This window comes from Dama dama, chromosome 33 (assembly GCF_033118175.1).
Source record: "Dama dama isolate Ldn47 chromosome 33, ASM3311817v1, whole genome shotgun sequence".
Lineage (NCBI taxonomy): Eukaryota > Metazoa > Chordata > Mammalia > Artiodactyla > Cervidae > Dama > Dama dama.
In genome coordinates, this window is record NC_083713.1 from 48897117 (window position 1) to 48920910 (window position 23794).

Consider the following 23794-nt stretch of genomic DNA (forward strand, 5'->3'; position numbering starts at 1 on the left):
GCAGTCAATCTGGTTTAGAAATGTATCCATGGTTTCTCACCAAGTGATCCAATTGCACTTGCTAATGAGATACAACCAATTCTAGACTTCTTTTTTTTTTTCTCTTTAGGCACATAGTCACCAATGACAAGACAGAGTCCATATATTCAAACAGGAATGCAGAGAGTAGGAAAAAGAATATAATTTGGGTTTAAAAAAATAATTTCATTGAGTAGTATCGTCATACATACTCTCTCAACACAGAAGAAGTCACACTGTATTGTATCAGCTTCTAAGAAAGATAAATAGAAATTGTGAGAGAGCAGTAAGCCTACCAAACTTCGAAATTTAATGAGATTTCCCTCTTAAATTTAAGAGGGAAAAGCCTGAAAACTCCTCCTGTCAGCCAGGTTGAGGTGAAACAAATAATAATCTTACATGCTATTAGAGATAATATCATTGATACGTTGTGTCAAAATGCCCTCATATCAAAATCTAAACTATCTATTCCTTTCATCCAGGAAATCCATCCATTTCCAAGACTCTATTACAGTGAAAAAATATAATATTTTTCTATTTATTTAAAATGCAAAGAAGTACGTATAAGAACGTATTTGTAGCCTGTATAAGTATTGTTTATAAAAAGAAAAACAGAGACAGGTAAATTTCTATTAATAGAAATAAAGCAAGGCTTGTTCAAAGAACCATGATTCTTTCATTCTTGGCATGCACAAATACTTACTGAGCATCTGCTATACTGATGGGGTTCTAGGCAATTTGTTACCTCACAAAAAATACACCAAAAAATCTCTGGTCTTGTTGAGTTTATATTCTAGACATAATGGTTTCAAATGCATTCTACACATTCTTGAAGTATAGACATGCATGTATCTGTATGATATTTCTGCAATACAGGTAATGCCAGATGCACTCTTGAATGAAACCTTTGTAAAGCTCTGAAGCCCCGGTGAGTCCCTTCCATGCAAATAGGAAGCCATTGGAACAGGTTTAATATAAAAAATTAACACCAGCTTGAACTTTAGAACACACTTAACTGGTTTTTAGTCCGGGCTTTGATGTATACACTAACTGTACAAACTCAATTTATTTAATGTCTACATTCCAGACTCACAGAATTACCACAAGAGTTTAGACAAAAAGAAAAAAAGTCTAAAAACTCTTTAGAGCTGCCTGGGAAAAAAGTAGATACTCAGTAAATTTCTTTTTCCTGTCCTTTCTTTTTAGACTGTCTCGACATTCAAAACCCTTAACCACTCAATGTCTTTCTCCACTAATTGATTATCCAACTTAAAAGAAAATACATTCTTTAAAAACATTCAAATAATAATTATGTTGCTGAATCAAAGAATTTTTAATTGTCCTCACTCTCTTTCCTGTCTCAGCTCATACATCACAAAAAAAAAAAAAAAACCTTTCCTTCAGCAACTATATCTTTGTACTTCTTAGCACTATTCCTTCTTCATAAAGGAAGTTGGTTTAAAAATATTTTTAAATTAAGCAGATATCTATTAGCTTATTCTCACCTGTATTCTGATAGTCACTTTTGTTTCCAAAAAAATAATCCTTTTCTCATAAAGCCTACATGTCAGCAAGGTCAAAAAAAAAAAAATTTTTGTTTTTTACAGAATTTGAAAAACCCACAGGCATGCTGAAGACCTAAACTGACCGCAGCATCCTCACCATTTGCTTTCTATTGTATGTTTTCCCTTAATTCACACACTCCATTTAATGCCTGAGACTGTGAGCACAATAAAATCTTTCAATAGAGTATCTGTTAAATAATTCCAATCATGAAAATAAAGTCCAGTGGCATAAAATAAGCTCTCTCATGGACCCCCTGCCATCTGGGAAAGTGATGCTCTAGCAGCTAATCTGCTAGAAGGCTAATGAAGACCCAGGTTCTCCAGGTGCTGGAGTTGGCCTCCAGTTGTTAGGCTCTACTAAAGTAATTTTTTCATATAGTCCAGGGCACAAGTAGCTGATTAAATATTGAAAACACTTCTCGAAACTTACTATCTTATCTTTATATCATGTTTCATCAGATGCTTTCAGGAACTTAGCACCAAGAAAAAATATACTGTAAAAATAATGCTGTTTTATATGCCTATGAGAACTGTGTAGTCAATATATTTTTCTTTTTGCTTTGCTTACCAAGAAGTTCAAACCAGATATAAATCTTAATAACTCATTTATCATTCATCTATTCAGTAAACATACATGGAGCCCTTACTACATGTCAAGGATCATGCAAAGTCTTGATTATTCAGAGCTCAAGGGTACAGTCAGCTTTTCAGAAAGCCATGGGCAGATACTGAATTAAGAAGGGACCATTTCTGTGACTGAGATATACATAGGATAATCTGAGAGCTCATCGAAATGGTACTTCATCCAGCCTGGGGAAATACAGGGGTAAGCAGGGAGAATCAAGGATGGTACCCCAAAAAACTGAAATATGCAATAAGATATCATCTCTGGTTCTTGGTAAATTATCTCCCATTTGATTTCTGATGTCTCTAATTTTCTTCTTTAAAGATAGTTTTATTTTTTTCTTTAAAGATAATTTTAAACCTTCATAGAAAGAGACTGGAAAAACATACATACTTACTTAATCATACATATGCATATTTAGACATACAAATAAAAGTCACTAAACAATATCCTTTTAACCTAAAGGAACCCTCAAATTTTATAAAAACACAGCTTTGTTGCAGTTGTTCAGTCACTAAGCCATGTCCAACTCTTTCCGACCACATGGACAGCAGCCCCTGAGGCTTCCCTGTCCTTCACTGTCTCCTGGAGTTTGCTTAAATTCACGTCCATTGAGTCAGTGATGCCATCCAATCTGTCACCCCCTTCTCCTCCTGTCTTCAATCTTTCCATAAAAGTCACTAAACAATATCCTTTTAACCTAAAGGAACTCTCAAAATTTATAAAATCACAGCTTACAATAGGATATTACCAAGGTCTCCAGGAAAACCAGACCTAATTAGGAGTAATCTGCTTTTAAGAGTTCATTCTTGCCATGAATATTTTCCATGATTCCAAAGTAACTTTGTTTAAAAATATGAAGGTATCTTCTCACTAAGCACAATCTCAGCCTTGCCTCTTCACTACTGTTTAGCACACCAATCCCAGAGGTGTTGATTCAGTAGCTCTGGGTTGGCATATGGTGATTAACAACAGAGGTGGACTCTACACTTTCTAGATGGATTCTGGCTTACTTCCAGATTTGGCTAATGCAAAACCAGTGCATTCCTTTGCCTCCTCCTCCACCAACCTTCCCCTCTGCCACGTCATTCACTGTGAGAGAATGGGGTGTCTGGCATCATTTCAAGTTCTATCATTGGTTCAAATCTATCCCTCAGCAAACTGCTTTTATTTCAGAAGAACACTTTCTAGTGATCAGAACTGCAGGGGAAGTAAAACAATTTTACATTTACATAGCATTCCCATCCCCAAAGGAATAGTTTCTATGCCTACAAATACCACAGAAGCAATAAAGGGTTTGGTGGGTTGGAGTCTTTTTTGTGACTTTGTAAAAAGTCAGAATACCATGTAATAGATAATACTTAACAACAACAAATACCATAACAAATATTTCATACACATGACTCCCATTTAATAGCAACCACCTCATAAACCTGTGGTAAAAATGATAATATCTAGCTTATAAATCCAAAGCAGCAAGGGAAGGAAGTTTCCTTTCTTCTTCTTTCTTTTCTCTCTTTTCCTCTCCCTATTTTTGCATACCACTTATCACCAGAAACACACTTGTTTCCCCTCTTTCTTTAATACAATATATGCCCTAGAAGTTCACTACTATATCTCCAACACCTGACACCAAGAAGTCATGTCAATAAATATTTGTTGAATAAATAAATAATGTTTTTCAAAATTTGTTTAGCTCATTCACATTCCATCCTTGCAGCTCAATTCTAAAAACCAAGGCACAGTGAAGGTAGAAAGGACACTTCCCAACCTCTTCTTCTCCTTTACTCTAGCAAAGAACATCCTACAAAAAGCCAAAGCTATTAAAACAAATGCTCCAATAAGTTCTGTTACTCCTGAAGCAGCCCATCTAGAACCTTTACTGTATAGATCAACCATTGAATGTATTTTGATTTAGCAGTTTTGACACCTTTGAAACCTGCCCACTCTTCATGGTTCCCAAAAATGTTCTGAGTGTTTCTCAAAGGGAACAGAAATCAAAGAGAATGTCTGGTTATGTCTTTGAAATGAAACATGGTTATACTAACTCCGTTTCCAATATCTTAAGTCAAAAGAAGTGGGGGAGTGTACTAGGATCACTGATGAACAGTGATACTAAACACACACACACACACACACATAGTGATACTATATAGCATTCATGAACCTCACTAAATGGACCACACAGCCCCAGTGTACCATGGGTACAAAGGCTACTTTGACTTCAGAATCTCTGCAGCCAAAACATTCACCTTCCCAAATATGAGTCTGTAAACCCCTTACTGAGTTTAGTTAAAGAGGAAGTAACCCAGATATACAAAGAAAAATCACAGGAGACCTAGGAACCGACAAAAAGAGAATCATAAACTACAGCTAAATAAGCAGTAAACTGTCTGACCCAGAGTTGCTCTTGGTTCTGTCACTACAAGGGACAGACCACAGTTAAAAAAAAAAAAAAAAAGGAAAGAAAGAAAGAAATTTCAGAATAAATAAATAAATAAAAGCATCAGTCCACAGAAGCCAAGGAGCTTCAAGCAGGCCGTAATTCTAAACCTCAGTACTCTGGCTTGACGTTTGCTACCAAAGTGCTCTACTAAACTGCCTGCCAAGGAGCAATGAAGCAGAGCCCTTGCAATTCTTTCAACAAGCTACTGAGAGTGGAAGGCTAATTTAATGGGGCAGGGCCAAGCGCATTTAACAAACTGTACATCGGTAAGATGGAAATAAGCTGTCCTCATCTTCAGCAGTAACTCTCCCTGCTAAGGAGCTCCAAAGTAGTGTTGAAGCCTTTCTCCCTCTTGGTGTGTAGCTGCCAATGAATTTGTTTCCATCTGCAGAAAAGAGGCTGCCAAAACATGAGGCTTTACCCAGCACCACTGGAGCTACCGGAGCCATGAATGGAAAAACTCAAGCAGCATCTGATTCCTTTCCTGGAGAAAGGACACAAGGAATCATGTCTACTTGTCCTTAACCCACACACTTTTTCCAAGTTTCTTTCCCCTTACCCCAAAGGAAATCAAATCATCGCACATGGAAGGTGAGTTCATTTCCACATCAACCTTTTGAGTGTAAGTGTGTACCAGGAAGCCTGGACTCCACCTAGAATGTTGCTTTTATTTGCTGCACTCAGGGTGTCTCGCTAAGCCTGGAAAAGGCAGCCTACCAGTATGACTAGTAAAGTTTTTGGGGATAAGTGAGAGCAAAAAACACAAAGAATGGCCAAAAGGATTGATGATGAAAATAATTCCTTCAAAAAGAAAAGCATCTCAGAAAAATCCACAGAATTAGAGACTCCTAGAATGACAGCACTCCTGGGCATCATTTTAGCCTCTTCTTTGTGCTTTGGAGATGAGGAAATCGAGACCAAGAGAGGAAGTGACGTGCCCCATATTACATAGCATGTGGCTGAGCAAAGCTGTGTATCACAGGTCCCTTCCATACTGTTAGGCTGCCTCTTCTAGAAATGGAATCGTGAGCCATCAGCCACGCTGCAGAAAATCAAACAAAACAGGACAGACAAGAGTTTGATTATCATATCCAGAGAAGAGCCATGTCTGAAATGGAGGTCATCAGGGTGTCTCACTGTCTTACTCTAGACAATTTCCTGTGAGAACAATTCAAGTCACTTAAGAGACAGACTTAAGACTCAGCAATCTCGAGCTCTCTGTTGCCCTCATTGCTGACAACTCTCCCATCCTTCGGTCATCAAACTTAGAGAGAAGTGCCACTGACCAGACACATGGCCCACACCCACATTTTCTCTGGGGGCCTGCAGACAGGTAACAGGTAACATTCAACTACTGCAGGACACTGACAGCCCTCAAATGATTAGCAGCCTACATCACCTTCCCACTCTGCTATCTTCCTTCTTTATCTCATACTTTGTCAACCTGTCTTTCTTCCCCCTCCCTCTTTCTCATCTTTTCTCAGTCCTGGCAACACAACTAAGAGTTGTTTAGACCTGTTGATAACTGATAGGAAATAAAATGAGAAATTGCTGTTTGCCACAACGAAGTTAGAACTCCCTCACACCATACACAAAAATAAATTCAGAATGGCTTGAAGACTTTTAGATATAGGACATGATACCATAAAACTCCTAGAAGAAAACACAGGCAAAACATTCTCTGACAAAAATCATAGCAAGGTTTTCTTAGTTCAGTCTCCCAAGGTAATAGAAATAAAAGCAAAAATAAACGAGACCTAATCAGACTTATAAGCTTTTGCATAGCAAAGGAAACAATTAACAAAAGACAACCTAAGGACTGGGAAAAAATATGTGCAAAAGAGGCAACTGACAAAGGCTTAATTTCCAAAATATGTGAACAGCTCATACAGCTCAATAACAAAAACAAACAACCCAATCAAAAAATGGGCAGAAGACTTAAATATGACCTTTCTCCAAAGAAGACATACAGATGGCCAACACAAGAAACAATGTTCAACTTTGCTACTTATTAGAGAAATGCAAATCAAAACCACAATGAAGGATCACCTCACACCAGTCAGAATGGCCATCATCAAAAAGTCTACAAATAATAAATGCTGGAGAGGGTGTGGAAAAAAAAGAACCCTCCTACACTGTTTATGGCGATGTAAATTGGTGCAACCACTATGAAGAACAGTACGGAGATTCTTCATGAAACTAAAAACAGAGCTGCCATATGATCCAATAATCCCAGTCCTGGGCTATATCCAGAGAAAATGCAAATTCAAAAAGTTACATGCACTCTAATGTCCATAGAAGTACTATTTACAATAGCCCAGTTATGGAAGCAAAATAAATGTCCGTCAATAGATAAGTGGATAAAGAACATGTGTGTGTACACACACACACATATACACACAATGGAATATTACCCATCCCTAAAGAAGAATGAAATAATGCCATTTGGAGCAAGGGAGGGACCTAGAGATTATCACGCTAAATGAATTAAGTCATAAAGAGAAAGACAATTATCATATGATATCACTTATATGTGGAATCTAAACTATGACACAAATGAACTTATTTACAAAACAGAAACAGACTCACATAGAAAACAAACTATGGTTACCAAAAGGGAAAGGAGGGGGAGGGATAAATTGGGAGCTTGGGATCAGCAGATACAAACTACTATATATAAAAATAGATAAACAACAAGGTCCTACTGTATAGCACTGGGAAGTATATTCAATATCTTATAATATATCATAATGGAAAAGAATATGAAAAAGCATACACACACATATATCTCTGTATGTATATGTATGTGCATGTGTGTATATACACACAGACAAAACTGAATTACTTTGTTGTACACTGGAAACTAACAACATTTTAAATCAACTCTATTTGAATTTTTAAAAAAAGAAATTGCTGCTTATCTTCAGTGAACAGAAGTACAAGATTAGGACTGAGAGCTGTTTGAAGTACATTCCTGTTAAAAACATTCAGGAAGCTACAACATAAAAGTACTTGAGATGAAATGAATTCAGGATCACAAATTAAGATCAACCACCACCTCTACATTGCAACATTATAAGACATAGCTCAGTATCAAAAGTTCTTTCATAAAAAGTCGATATGATTACAGGAAGATACAGAAATCACAATATTTAACAGATGTGCAAGCAGCATAATCCCCAAGATTAATGAAACTCCAGATCACCACTGTTTAATATAGTTTTTGCTAAGCACGAGTAGCTCATACGGTAAGGATTTGTAGTTCAATCAAAATATCTTCTCTGCATCCACTTGGGAACATAATACTCACAACATCCATGTGATTAACAAAAGCAGCCTAGTCCAGGAGGGTTGCCAAAGGCAGGCAGCAGTGTGGCATATCTAAACAAATGAACATGGAAAGGTATCATTATGACTGATGTTGTAGACAATGGGGATAAAAAGCTTTTATAATAAGTAAGAGGCTTTTGGCAGGGGACAAGTCTTAAAGAGGTCCTTAGGCTCAATAACCTTTCCCAGCCACAAACCAGATACAAGAAAGATCCAGACTTTAGACAGTGTCCTCTTGTCCCCAGGCAGAAATATCCAAAGAATGTAGACAGAGTGGATGCAAATTTTCAGCTGTGGCAGGAACAGAAAAGAGCACCGGCAATGCTCCTCTTTCCAACCCCAGAGAATCACTTAATTCAGCCCTGCTATAACCAGGTGGCTCAGTGGATAAAGAATTCACCTGCCAATGCAGGAGACACAGGAGGCATGGGTTCGATCACTGGGTTGGAAAGATCCCCTGGAGGAGGGCATGGCAACCCACTTCAATATTCTTTCGTGGAGAATCCCAAGGACAGAGAAGCCTGGTGGGCTGCAGTAGTTCATCGGGTCACAAAGAATCAGACACAACTGAGCACATATGCACACATAACTTAGTGAGACCAGGCCGCCCTCTCTTTTTCATAAGTGGAAACCCTTGGTTTTTGAGCAAGCACCTTGAACTTTACCTCCAGGTATAAAAAAGAACTTGCCAGCTACCTACGACGGATGACTAACTTTCATCCCTCCTTGATTAATCACTCCATGGATGTCTGCCTAAATAAAGACTCATTATGGAATGGCTACAGGACAGAAGCCAAAACACTCTGATGTCCAAATTAAAACAGTTGGCTCTTCCTCCTTCTCCTCCCCTTAAAAAGGTATTTAAAGGTTTTGTCCCCCCTAGAACAATACAAATGCAAATACGTCAGGAAATCTGCCATTTTAGAAGAAAGGGCTGGAGGACAGGTCAGGGGAGTGGTAAAAACGAAGTCTTCAGCGGGAGACTCACAGATGGACCATGTCCTGGCTGTGTCTTAGAGAAACCCAAAGCACAGAAATATAAGGCTTGTCTTAAAATGTGGAGGGAGAAGAGCAGCTGTTCGGGGTCCTGGCCCGACAGGCCTTTCAAAGGAATACAGAGAAGAAGAGGTGCGTTCCTCATATTTGAGCATAAGGCCTACAGCACCCAGGCTCTGGGATCAAAGGTGAGGGCCTCTGATGAAGCAGAAGCAGAAGCCCAGGGAGGGAAAAACAGAACAAAAAGCCACCTTGTTCACAACAGGAAAACCCACGTCAAGAAGGACTGCCATTGTTGTTCAGTCACTCAGCCATGTCTGACTCTTTGTGACCCCAGGGACTGTAGCCCACCTGGCTTCCCTGTCCTTCACCATCTCCTGGAGTTTGTTCAAACTCATGTTCATTGAGTCGGTGATGCCACCCAACCATCTCATCATCTGTTGCCCCCTTCTCCTCCTGCTCTAAATCTTTCCCAGCATCAGGGTCTTTTCTAATGAGTCGGCTCTTCGCATCAGGTGACCAAAATATTGGAGCTTCAGCATCAATCTTTCCAATGAATATTCAGGGTTGATTTCTTTTAGGATTGACTGGTTTGATCTCTTTTCTATCCAAGGGATTCTCAAGAGTCTTCTCCAGCATCAGAGGTTTGAAAAGTGAAAGTCACTCAGTTGTGTCCAACTCTTTGTGAACCCATGGACTTTACAGTCCATGGAATTCTCTAGGTTATACTGGAGTGGGTAGCCTTTTCTCTTCTCTAGGGGATCTTCCCAACCCAGGGATCAAACCCAGGTCTCCCACATTACAGGCGGATGCTTTACCAGCTGAGCCATAAGGGAAGCTCACCAGAGATTTGAAAGCATCAATTCTTTGGCACTCAGCCTTCTTCATGGTTCAGCTATCACATCTGTACATAACTTCTGGAAAAAACATAGCTTTGACTACGTGGACCTTAGTCGGCAAAGTGATTCTGAGACCATGGCAAAAAAATGAGACAATGTTTTTTGTGGTCAGCATGTTAGCCCTCTGAGTTAGGTACCTGTCTGAATGTCTCTTTCTTTGTCCTTCCCAGATACCCTAGCTCTGCTGGCAGGTCCTGAGCCAATCCATTCAACAGCCAAGATTTATAGAGCTCCTGGCTTGCACCAGGAATTGAGTTAGAAATGAAGTATGCAGAGAAGCATTCTACAGGTTCTCTGCTCTGAAGATGAAGAGCAGAAAGAAAAGAAAGCTGGATGGAATCTACCAGCTTTATCTATTTCATCATGAGCACCAACATTTGCAGAAGCTGTCAACATCACAGAAAAAGCCTTGTGATTCTATAAAGCACTTCATACTCCCCATTCCTCCTTCAAAAGGTAACTTCCCCCACCAAGTAGATATAAAAGCTCTAACACATTGGAGCTGCGTTCCCCTGACTGAAGATTGTCTCTGGTTAAAAACTAAGAGGAGGAAGTCCCTGGAACTTATTAGTGATTTATAGCTTTGTATGAAGGAGTTAACCGCATCCATCCCAAAAGGAGCAGTTCAGGTAGAGTCTGAAGGCTGGTTCCCTAAAAGATGTACAGAGGTCAGTCCAGGCCTGCCACCTGTCCTAATTCTTTCAGGCCACACTCCCAAAAAACATCCTGTTTGCTCTTTTTTTATATATTCTCAAGTTCAGAAAATTATTCGTGCTCTGAAGTAATTTCACATGCTGTAACTCTTAGATTTTTCTTTTTTTGTTAGTGTCTTAGAAGTCTTGTGCTTAGTCACTCAGTAGTGTCTGACTCTTTGTGACCCCATGGACTGTAGCCTGCCAGGTTCCTCTGTCCATGAGAATTTCCCAGGCAAGAATACTGGAGTGGGTTGCTATGCCCTCCTCCAGGGGATCTTCCTAGCCCAGGGATCAAACCCAGGTCTCCCGCATTGCAGGTGGACTCTTTACCATCTGAGCCACCAGGGAAGTCCCTTGGAAGTCTAGGAGAGATCAATTTAAAGAACCGTCCTAAACATATGGATTTTGGTTATTCTTGTCTTGCATGTCCCCAGTATATAACTAGCAGAGGCTTCCATGTATTTGAAGGGTATCCCCAATATGTTGAAAGCATGCAGTAGACCTCAAAATTGCAGATGCCCTTTGCTATTCAAAGGCAAAGGGTTCTCCCCTGTGAGTTCTCCCTTCCTCTCATTTGTGAAGTTCAGGCAGGTGGCCTATATAATTTTCACCAGATTTTCTTCTGGAGTACAATCAAGGGTATTAGAAAACTACACAACATTAAAAGTCAAGCCGTTTCAAGAAAAAAAAAAAAAAAAGGCAAGTGATGCGGCATGTCCATAGCATCTGAGCAATGAGCAGATCCTTAACTTTCTACAACACATCTTTTTGCTATTTTGTTAGTACAAAATGTCTCCGTAATTGAAATTCTGACATTTTGAAAAGACAAAATTTAGGAAGTGTTTCACATGCAAAGATTCTCTTACCATTGTTCATTTGAAACAGAGTACCTTACACATTTCTTTCAATGGTCTCTACCCAGAAAAGACAAGAACACTAAAGACTGCCTTGAATTTCTTTTAAAAGATTTTCTTTATGCGTACCATTTTTAAGTCTTCATTGAATTTGTTTCAATATTGCTTCTGTTTTATGTCTTGGTTTTTGGCCACAAAGCATGTGGGATCTTAGCTCTCCAACCAGGAATCCAACCTGCACCTCCTGCATTGGAAGGTGAAGTCTTAACCACTGGACTGCCAGGGAAGTCCCAAAACTGCCTTAACAACAAATAAAAGCCATTTCTATCCTCCACTCTCCATCCTGGGATGCTCATGTAATTACAGCAGCTGTTCATCAATAACAGAAAGGGAGAAGTGGTACCAATGATGATAACCAAAATAAGGAATCTGTTTTCAGAAAATATCTCTAAAGTCCATGATTTGGATCTATAAGGTGAACCAAACAACTTGCTCTGCTAATTAAGACTTATCTATCAGGAGATTTCAAATGCTATTTGAAGGTACATCCCTAAAATGTCACAGTTACCCAGATCTCTGTCAAGCTACCTGGAAAAATGTAATTCAATTCCAGAAAATTATCACATGGTAAGTGTAGCCAGATTGCTGGGAGAAATATCAATAACCTCAGATATGCAGATGACACCACCATTAAGGCAGAAAGTGAAGAAGAACTAAAGAGCCTCTTGATGAAAGTGAAAGAGGAGAGTGAAAAAGTTGGCTTAAAGCTCAACATTCAGAAAATTAAGATCATGGCATCTGGTCCCGTCGCTTCATGGCAAATAGATGGGGAAACAGTGGAAACAGTGGCTGACTTTATTTTGGGGGGGGGGGGCTCCAAAATCACTGCAGATGATGATTGCAGCCATGAAATTAAAAGACGCTTACTCCTTGGAAGGAAAGTTATGACCAACCTAGACAGTATATTAAAAAGCAGAGACATTATTTTGCCAACAGAGGTCTGTCTAGTCGAGGCTATGGTTTTTCTAGTAGTCATGTATGGATGTGAGAGTTGGACTATAAAGACAGCTGAGCACTGAAGAATTGATGCTTTTGAACTGTGGTGTTGGAGAAGACTCTTGAGAGTCCCTTGGACTGCAAGGAGATCCAACCAGTCCATCCTAAAGGAGATCAGTCCTGGGTGTTCATTGGAAGGACTGATGTCGAGGCTGAAACTCCCATACTTTGGCCACCTCATGCGAAGAGTTGACTCACTGGAAAAGACCCTGATGCTGGGAGGGATTGGAGACAGGAGGAGAAGGGGATGACAGAGGATGAGATGGTTGAATGGCATCACTGACTCAATGGACATGGGTTTGGGTAGACTCCGGCAGTTGGTGATGGACAGGGAGGCCTGGTGTGCTGCGGTTCATGGAGTCGCAAAGAGTAGGATACGACTGAGTGACTGAACTGAATTGAAGTGTAGCCAGATACAAAAAGAAAAATAAGCTGTCTGGGAGATCAAGATAAGAGAATATAAGAAATGGAGTGCTCTTCCTCCCCGCAAATACATGAAAAATACCTCTACATATTAAACAGCTCTCATGGAATACCTACTGAACACTGGCAAAAGATGTCATACAACCTAAGCTGCAAGAAAGATCACTAAATAACCAGGTACAAAAAAAAAAAAACTTCCTGCAGACAAAAGTCCAGGACCATATGGCTTCACTGAGGAATTCTACCAAATGTACAAAGAGGAATTTACATCTATCTTTCTCAAAATCTTCCAAAAGACTGAAGAGAAGGGAACACTCTGAATGTCATTCTATGAAGCCACCATTACCCTTATACCAAAACCAGACAAAGAGAAGTCACTCAGTCGTGTCCGACTCTTTGTGACCCCATGGACTGTAGCCTACCAGGTTCCTCCACCAGACAAAGACACTACCAAAAATAGAAAATTAGAGACCAACATCTTTGATGAATATAGATGCAAAAATTCTCAACAAAATATTAGGAAACTAAATGCAACAACACATTAAAAAAAATTATACACCATACTCAGATTCATCCTACGGTCACAAGGATGGCTCAACATATTCAAATCAATGGGATATACCATGTCAACAAAAGAAAAAACAAAAATCACATTACCATCTCAACAGATTCAGAGAAAGCATTTGAATAAAATTTAATACCCATTCATGATAAAAAAACTCTTACCAAAGCGGGTATAATGGGAACATATCTCAACATAATAAAAGCTATTTATGACAAATTCACAGCCAACATACTACTTAACTGTGAAAAGCTGAAAGCCCTCCACTAAAATCTGGAACAAGACAAGGATGCCCACTCTCACTATTTCTATTCAGCACAGTACTGGGAGTCCTAGCTACAGCAATCAGATAAGAAAAAGAAATAAAAGATACCCCAACTGGAAGGGAGAGGTAAAATTGTCGTTATATGCAGATAACATGATGCTATATACAGAAAATCCTAAAGACTTCACACGGCAACTTCTAGAACTGATAAATAAATTCATCAAGGAAGCAGGATACAAGATTAACATTCAGAAATCTGTTCCACTCCTTTACAATGACAATGAAATATCAGAATGAGGATGTTAAAAAAAAATCCTTTTTAAAATCACATTTAAAAATACCTAGGAATAAACCCAACCAAGGAGGTGAAAGACTTATATGCTGAGAAATATAAAATACTGATAAGAGAAACTGAAGATGATTCAAAGAAATGTAAAGATATACCATGCTCTTGTATTGGAAAAATTAATACTGCTAAAATGGCCATACTATTGAAAGCAATCTACAGATTTAATACAATCCCTGTCAAATTACCCATAATATTTTTCACAGAGCTAGAATAAATAATCTTAAATTTTATATGGAACCACAAAAGACTCAGAATTGTCAAAGCAACCCTGAGGAAAAAGAACAGAGCTGTAGTCATAACTCTTCTGGCCTTCAGATAACACTACAAGGCTACAGTAATCAAAACAGTGTGGTATTGGCACAAAAATAAACATACAGGTTAATGAAACAGAATAGAGTCCAAAAATAAACCCACACACTTACAGTCAATTAATCTTCAACAGAGGAGGCAAGAATATACAACAAAGAAAAGATACTCTCTTCAGCAAGTGGTGCTGGGAAAGCTGGACAGTCACATGTAAATCAATGAAGTTACAGCACTCCCTCACAGCATATACAAAAATAAATTCAAACTGGCTTAAATACTTAAGAAATAACACCATAAATTCCTAGAAGAGAATGTAGATGAAATATTCTTTGACAAACTGTAGCAATATTTTAATAGTCAGACTCCCAAGGCAAAAGAAATAAAAGCAAAAATAAACAAATGGGACCTAAACAAACTTATAAGTGTTTGCACAGCAAAGAAACCATTAACATAAAGATAACCTACAGAATGGGAGAAAATATTTGCAGGTAATGCTACCAAAAAATGGGGTTAATATCTGAAATATACAGCCCATAAAACTCAATAAAAAAAACAATCAAAAATGAGCAAAAGATCTAAATAGACATTTCTCCAAAGAAGACATTCAGATAGCCAATAGGCATATTAAAAGATGCTTAACACTGCTAATTATCAGAGAAATGAAAATCAGAACTACACTAAGGTATCACCTCCCATTAGTCAGAATGGTCATCATCAAAGAGTCTGCAAATAATAAATGCTGGAGAGGGTGTGGAGAAAAGGGAAACTTCCTCTACTGTTGGTGGGAATATAAGCTGGTGTAGCCACTATGGAAAACAATATGGAGGTTTCTCAAAAATCTAAAAATAGCATTGCTCTATGATCCAGCAATCCCACTCCTGGGCATATATCTAGAGAAAGCTAATTCAAAAAGGTACAATGTTCAGAGTAGCACTATTTACAATAGTTCAGATATGGAAGCAACCTAAGCATCCATTGACAGATGAATGGATAAAGAAGATGTGATATGTCTGTGTATATCCATACATAGACACACATACATACAAACACACACAATGGAATAATATTTAGCTGTAAAAAATAATGCCATTTGCAGCAGCATGAATGAACCTAGAGATTATCATATAACTGAAGTCAGAGAAAGATAAATATCATATCACTTATATGTGGAATCTAAAAAAAAACCACAAATGAACTTATTTACAAAACACAAACAGACTCACAGACACAGAAAACAAACTTGTTACCAAAGGGGAAAGAGCAGGGAGGGATAAATTATGAGCTTTTAATTAATTAGGATCTTGTAAGACAATAAATATCCTACTGTATAGTATGGGGAACTTTATTCAATATCTTGTAATAATCTATAATAGAAAAGAATCAAAAAAATATAAATATCTGAATACATATATGTCAGATTGTACATATATATACATGTGTGTATATAAATATATATATATATATATATCACTTTGCTGTATACCAGACACACAACATTGTAAATCAACAAAACTTCAATAAAAAATAAAAATTTAAAAAGAAAAATAAGATACAAACCTGATTTTCAAGAAGCAAATGCTAGCAATACCATATTCATGTGGAAAGAGCAACTTGAAAAATGGGTTATGTCCTTTTCTTTTAAATAAATAAATCAGTTGAATGCATATGTTACATGAAAATGTACCTCTTAAAGAAATTAAAACCCCAAATATATTATTCTATTTTTTCCTTAAAAAATACTCATTTGCCTATGTAGTATTGTATTTTGAAGACACACTCCTAACCAACGACCTCAGAGTAATCAGTGCAGTAAAAAAAGATCATAAGTTAGTTAGTGTGTGAGAAACACTAGGTGATTAGCACACCGTTATACCTAAGAAGCCAAAAGTAGTTCCATGGATCAGCCTACACTTATACACACGTTAGCTATACCCAAGAGGCATCAAGGAACTGGGGCATCCTATTGACAGATTAGTCAGATTTCCTACTTGTATCCCATATTCTGAGAGGTCCTCCTGTTACAATATTACAAGGTCCCAGGATAAATAGAAAAGCAAACTTTATAAAGCATTTCTGACCATCAAGGAAAGTAAAGAAAATATTTAAAAGGAGTGGGAAGAAAATGGAAAGCAAAGGAAGGGAGGGAGGAACAGGGAAGAAGTTTAAGGTAAATTCAAAATCATAACTGGCAAGCCACATACATTAGTCAAGATCACTCTGGGAGCAGATGCTATTCAGTCTCTGGCATCAGAGACTGAACTCCCACCCCCCATATGCTGGGGTAGCTGGGTCTGAGGCTTGTGCATTAAGCTGGGACTCATGAAAATAGCTTATGTAGTCCCAGGTCCGTCCTGTCCCCCAAGTTCCAGGACATAAGAAATGCACATTTTCTCTGGAGGAAAGCTCTCAACTTAAGCCCTTAATACTACTGTAAATTAAATCAAATACAAATTCTCAGGAAAAAAATATTCCTCAAAACATGAAGCAACATAAATCAGAGTGGCTAGAAACAATAAACAACAGACAGTGAAAGTGTTAGTCACTCAGTCATGTCTGACTCTATGTGATCCCATGGACTATCCATGGAATTCTCCAGACAAGAATACTGGAGTGGGTAGCCAGTCCCTTCTCTAGGGGATCTTCGCAACCCAGGGAGGGAATCTGGTCTCCTGCATTGCAGGCAGATTCTTTAACTTCTGAGCCACCATGGAAGCCTGCAAACAGAATTATACCCTCTATTACCAGTGTTTAACATTCTTAGACACAGGATAATTCTATATATAAAATAATTCACATAATAAGATATAATTTAAAAATACTCCCCATTTAGATAATTGGAGTAATACTACAGAATGCCAAAGACAATAATAATATTACAAAAAGCAGCCACAAAAAATTTCAACAATTAGGCTGAAAGGAGATCTCTAACCAGTGACAACTGAAGTCAGAAGACAGAAGCAGAAGATAGAAGTTATCTTCCAAGTGCTAGGAGGAAATAACTAGACATCCCAGTGAAGCTATTTTTTAAGAATGAAAAACATTTTACTCTAAACAAAAACTGAGACTTTATTATCAACATAACGTCACTAAAGAAATGTTTAAAAGATATACTTTAGAAGAGAAGAAAATGAACCCAAAGAAATGCTGAAATGCAAGAAATGGTAAACAGAAAACTTGGTAAATATATAGGTAACTTTTTGGCTCAGAGGCTACAGTGTCAGCTTGCAATGTGGGAGACCCGGGTTCAATCCCTGGGTCAGGAAGATCCCCTGGAGAAGGAAATGGCAACCCACTCCAGTATTCTTGCCTGGAGAATCCCGTGGATGGAGGAGCCGGATAGGCTACAGTCCACGGGGTCACAAAGAGTCAGTCACCACTGAGTGACTTCACTTCACTTGGTAACCATAATTTTGTTTTCTATGTCTGTGAGTCTCTTTCTGCCTTGTAAATAAGTTATTTGTATATTTTAGATTCCACAAATAAATGATATCATATGCCATTTGTCTTTTCTGACTTGTATCACTTAATATAATAATCTCTAGATCCATTCATGTTGCTACAAATGGCAATATTTCATTCTTTTATGACTGAATAATATTCCATTATTTACACACACACAGATACACATATCATGTTTTTATCCACTCATCTGTTGATGGACATTTATGTCGCTTCCATGTCTGGGCTACTGTAGATCGAGCTGCTATGAACATTAGGGTACATGTATCTTTTGAAATCAGACCTTTCATCTTTTCCCAGATATATGCCCAGAAATGGGATTGCTGGATCACAAGGTAACACTATGTTAGGGGATGAGACTGATAACTCACTGATACAGAGAACAGACTGCTGGTTACCAGAGACGGTGTGAGGGTGGTGGTATTAGACAAAAGAGGTCAAAAGCTACAAACTTCCAGTTATAAAACAAATAAGTCCTGGGAATGTAATTTACAACATGGTGACTACACTTAACAATACTATATTGCATATCTGTAAGCTGCTGAGAAAGTAATTCTTAGAAGTTCTCATCACAAGGAGAAAAAATTATAACTATGTATAGGGAAAGATATCAACTAGACTTACTGTGTTTTTATTTCATAATACATACAAATATCCAATCATTATGTTGTACACTTGAAGCTAATAAAAAGTGTCAAAGTGTTAGTTGCTCAGTCATGTTTGACTCTTTGCAACCCCACAGACAGTAGCCCACTAGTCTCCTCTGTCCATGGAATTCTCCAGGCAGGAATACTGGAGTGGGTTGCCATTTCCTACTCCAGGGAATCGTCTATACCCAGGGATCGAACCCAGGGCTGCTGCACTGCAGGCAGATTCTTTACCATTTAACCACCAGGGAAGCCCACACTGGAGTGGGTTGCCATGTCCTACTCCAAGGAACCGTCCCAACCCAGGGATCGAACCTGCATCTCTAACGTCTCCTGCATTGGCAGGTGGATTCTCCATCACAAGAGTCAGCTGGGAAGCCCCAATATAGTGTTACATGTCAATTATACCTCAGAAAAAAAGAGAGGCTGATGAGTTACAATACTTTAAGGTGCTGTGTCATTTGGAAGAGAGGTTATGATACTGATTAACTCCACTCTCAGTGGGGGGAGAGGAGCATGGCCTTAATCCACCTGAACATTCCCTCACACCCCAGACATGCTCTCCCTAGTTGTAATCTAGGCCGGAAGGGGTTGGGGGTGAGCCCAGCAGATCTGATGCATTTCCTGACGGAACAGAACTGTCAGAACTGGGTGGGTTCCCTGAGAGCAGAGGAAGAGCCCTGAGCAAAGAAAACGCCTGGAGGAGAAGGAAAGGCAGAGAGGCTGGGCTGCCAAACTTTCAGCAGTCTCCAAAGTAATCCACTTACCCTGACCTGCAGGCTGGGTGTGGCTATGTTTGTGGAGCGCTTTGTAGGGGCTGGGCATTGTTTGACTATAGCAAACAGGCTTAGAGATGAGTGGTTTGTAAAGTTACTGCAAGGACTGGTAGGCAAGGATGTGTTTGAGTTTCTGGGTTTTGCCAATCAAGAGGTATTGAGAAGAGAAAAGTTTACATTCAACTGGGAAAGCCCAATTTCCTCCTGGAATATTTCTGTTAGATGCAGTCTGACCTCATCCACCCCCATCAGAGTTCCTGATGGGAAAATAAAAATCATAGCCAATACCTTCTTTCTTCAAAAGCTTCCTTGCAACCTGGTTATTTAGTTGAGGTCTTCTTCACTATTAGGGTCAGCACTCAGGAAAACAACCTAATGAAGCTTCTTGTGGTCATTTCTTTATCACGTTTCATGACAACCTGGGCAATGGGACTTAAAGGGGGAGAAGGAGGTGGGAAGAGAGTTTCAGAGGAGCAGCACTGTAAGTGGAATGCTAACCTGTGGGATGCAGGTTCCCTTTTACTTAATCCTAAAGCAAACAGTAGAAAGGTCAATAGACAAGGAAGAAACTGCAGGACTCATTTCAATGCCAGCTCCAAATTATTTATAAACTATCTATTATTCAGATTATCTCTCCCTCTGATGAAGTCCATTTGAAGAATTAGTGAGTGGTGACAATAGTTAATAACTGCCCTGTTACCATAACTTTAGAAGCATGAGAAGTGATTCTACCCTGCTGCTGCCGCTGCTAAGTCACTTTAGTCATGTTCGACTCTGTGTGATCCCATAGACGGCAGCCCACCAGGCTCCCCCGTCCCTGGGATTCTCCAGGCAAGAACACTGGAGTGGGTTGCCATTTCCTCCTCCAATGTGTGAAAGTGAAGTCGTTCAGTCGTGTCTGACTCTTAGCGACCCCACGGACTGCAGCCTACCAGGCTCCTCCATCCATGGGATTTTCCAGGCAAGAGTACTGGAGTGGGGTGCCGTTGCCTTCTCTGATTCTATCCTAGAGAGCTGCTAAGAACAAAAGGTGTTGCCTAGCTGAGACTAGCAGGCTACTCCAGCATGCACACCTGCCCACGGGATCATATGACCCCTCAGTTACATAATGTGGGGCTTTTTTAGTTTGCTTTTTTTTTTCCCCCCAGTTTTTAATTGGAGGAAAATTGCTTTACAATGTTATGTTGGTTTCTGCCATACAACATGAATCAGTCATAATTATATGTATATCCCCTTCCTCTTGAGCCTCCCTCCTCTATTCCACCCCTCTAGGTCATCACAGAGCACATAATATGTTTTGTAACCCCTGCCTAAAGGACAGACCTGTGAACTTAATATCAAACACACTATTTCCTGATTTTCCAACTTGCCTGTAGTTGCCCTGAGTGTTGTTAACTATCTACTATGCGCAGCGAGAAGACAATGCCCAGTGAAAATACTGTCACTGATACTTAAAAAGTATTTCTTCCAGCCCCAAAGAGGACTATGTATTGGTAACCCCAAGGAGTACTGCTTTCAAAATCTACATTATTGAAGGAGCAGCACAGTGAGGAATTTAAGAGACATCTTTAATATTTTCAACCAATGAAAGTAATATTTTAAAAAATCAGTCAGCAAATATTTACAAGATTTCATCATGCTGTATACTTGGTTATGGCAGAAACATGAAGAACGGCCCTTGAATTCCATATAAAAGAGACCCAAACTGAAAAAGCACAAAGCAAATGAGCCAGACGGATCCCGTTGGCTGATGTATCTTCTAAATATGAGCTCTTAAATAAACCAAAACCTCATGAATTCTTGGGGTGAAGATTCATAAAGTCTTCACAGAGTTAAAAGAGATGATTGCAAAATTCCTTCCTTCCTCTCTCCCTTATCCAGTGCACAGAGGCTGAGATTACCAGCCTCTTACTTTACTCCACTCAGTAATTGTCCAACTTAAATTATATACAGATATTTTAAAAGAAAAATGTGTCCTCAAATCTCCCAGTGTTGACTATTGTTTTTAGTGTGTTTTTTAGAAAACAACCAAAATAAAACCAAGGATGAAATCTTTAGATGTATCACCTTTAATCAATGCAAACCAAAGCACATGTAGAAATGAATACAACCCAACTACAAAACCATTAGCACCCAAGCACTGTTTACAATAGCCAAGATATGGAAGCTACCTATAATAAATGCCTGTCAACAGAGGAATAAAGAAGATGTGGTGGATATATATATCTATATATATACACACACACACACTGGACTATTACTCATCCATAAAAAATAATGAAATAATATCATTTGTAGCAACATGGATGGACTTAGAGATTATCATACTAAGTATACAAAGATAAGTATCATATGATATCACTTATATGCAGAATCTAAAAAAACTGATACAAATGAACTTATTTACCAAATGGAAATAGACTCAGAGATATAGAAAATACTTATGGTTACCAAAGGGGAAAGGGTAAGAGGAGGTAGGGATAAATTAGAAGTTCAGCATTAACAGATACAAACTACATAAAAAAGACAAACAACAGGGACCTACTGTGTACCACAAGGAACTATATTCAGTGTGTTGCAATAAACTATAAAGGAAAAGAAGCTGAAAAAGAATTATATATGTGTGTGATAGTATATATAGTATATATTCTATATACTATATATAGTGTATAGTCTATTTACAGCAGAGGAATTCATATATTTATATACACACCAGAAACTAACACAACATTGTAAATCAACTATACTTCAATAAAAATTTCTAAGTACATAAATAAACCAATAGCATTCCAAATAGTATGAATAAAACATACTATATGATGTTCTGCTGAAACCACGCTGCTGCCCAAATGAAGACTTATGTGGTGCTGGTCAGAGTGCTGTAGCAGGGGGCCCTTTTGAGCTCAGCAAGCATTTACCTCCACATTCAATGCAATGACTGTATTCTCCCACGACCTTCCCCACTGGAACGACTGTGAAACCTTTCTTCATCAACCTGCTCTGTCAGCATTTGGTCTTTAAATATAAATAGTACTTTGGCCTCAGATTAATTCAACTCTGACTTTTCTTAGGAGCATTCTACATTTATTTTGGTTTGACTTGACGCTAATTTGAACACAAACCAAAAACCTAAAGGCAGGCAGAGACACAAAAATCATGTCACAGGGCTTAGTTATAAGATCCAAAAATATAGAATTATGTCTAAATTTTTACTGCCATCCAAAGTGAAGCCACATTTTAAAATTCTTAAGGAAGAATCACAAACCCCCAAGGTCTACAAAGGCTCAGACTCACCTTCCAATGTAAGAAATGCCCTGTGGAATGCCGTGACCAAGTTCTTACAAATAATCTGCCCTTAATGTGTCCTTGAAACTAAGAACAATGCTTGGATCAGAACCATGAGAGGTGAGGTCAGGTGCTGAAGGAGATGTGGAACAGCTAGGATATAGGATAAAATCAGAGTTGACATAAGATAATAACAAAAATTGCCAAGGAGCAAACACAGAGGCCAGCAGAGATGTGACTTGTCCCCACAAGTGCCGAGTGCCCTTTCTGAGGCCCCATGCTCTCTCACTGTGTCTTAGTTTTCATAATAAAGAAAATGAAGTATGTAAGAGCTTTCTCAGAGACTACAGTTTATTTTTTTTGATTAATTTTTATTGGAATATGGTTTCTTTACAATGTTGAGTCCGTTTCTACCATTCACTCTCTAGCAAAGTCAATCGGCTATATGTACACATATGTCCCCTCTTTTTTGGATTTCCTTCCTGTTTATCTCACCACAGAACATTGGGTTCCCTGTGCTATACAGTAGGTTCTCATCAGTTAGTTTTTATACATAGTAGTGTATATATATCAATCCCAACCTCCCCTTCCCTTCTGTCCATTGGTTTGTTCTTAACGTCTGCGTCTCTACTCCTTCCTTGGAAGTAGGTTCATCTGTACCATTTTTCTGGGCTTTCCTGGTGGCTCATAGCATTTTTCTGGATTCCACATATATGTGTTAAAATACAATATTTGTTTTTCTCTTTCTGACTTACTTCACCCTGTATGACAGTCTCTAGGTCCATCCACATCTCTACAAATGACACAATTTCATTCTTTCTTGTGGCTAATATTCTACTGTATATACGCATCACATCTTCTTTATCCATTCCTCTCCTGATGGACATTTAGGTTACTTCCATGCCCTGGCTATTGTAAATAGTGTTGTAATGAACACCGGGGGTACATGTTTTGGACCATGGTTTTCCCTGGGTATATGCCTGGTAGTGAGATTGCTGGGTCCCAATTGGTAGTTCTATTTTTAGTTTTTTAAGGAACCTCCATACTGTTCTCCATAAGACGATAGTTTAGAGAGATATGAAACATAATCCAAACTTGAGATTCTACAAAATAGGCCCCGTAGTGCCATTGAGAGAAAGTTCCCACCATTGTGTTAGTTTTTCGTTATCTGCATCTTTGCCTCCACTAGCCTGAGATCCACTGTTTACATTGCTCTGTGGCCTGGGAGGGCAACCCCT

The 23794-nt window shown here is 38.7% G+C and overlaps 1 protein-coding gene across 3 annotated transcripts in view; it reads right to left on the reverse strand.

Annotated features, from left to right (window-relative positions):
• The window catches only part of LYPD6B (LY6/PLAUR domain containing 6B), a 228470-nt gene that overhangs the window by 105712 nt on the left and 98964 nt on the right, over window positions 1-23794 (reverse strand). Inside the window, exon 2 of one of the 3 annotated variants that reach the window (XM_061135274.1) lies at window positions 7965-8035. The exons of the other annotated variants lie outside the window; for them this stretch is intronic. The gene's annotated coding sequence lies outside the window, so the exon portion shown is untranslated. The remainder of the gene's footprint in view (window positions 1-7964; window positions 8036-23794) is intronic. 3 annotated transcript variants of the gene reach the window in all.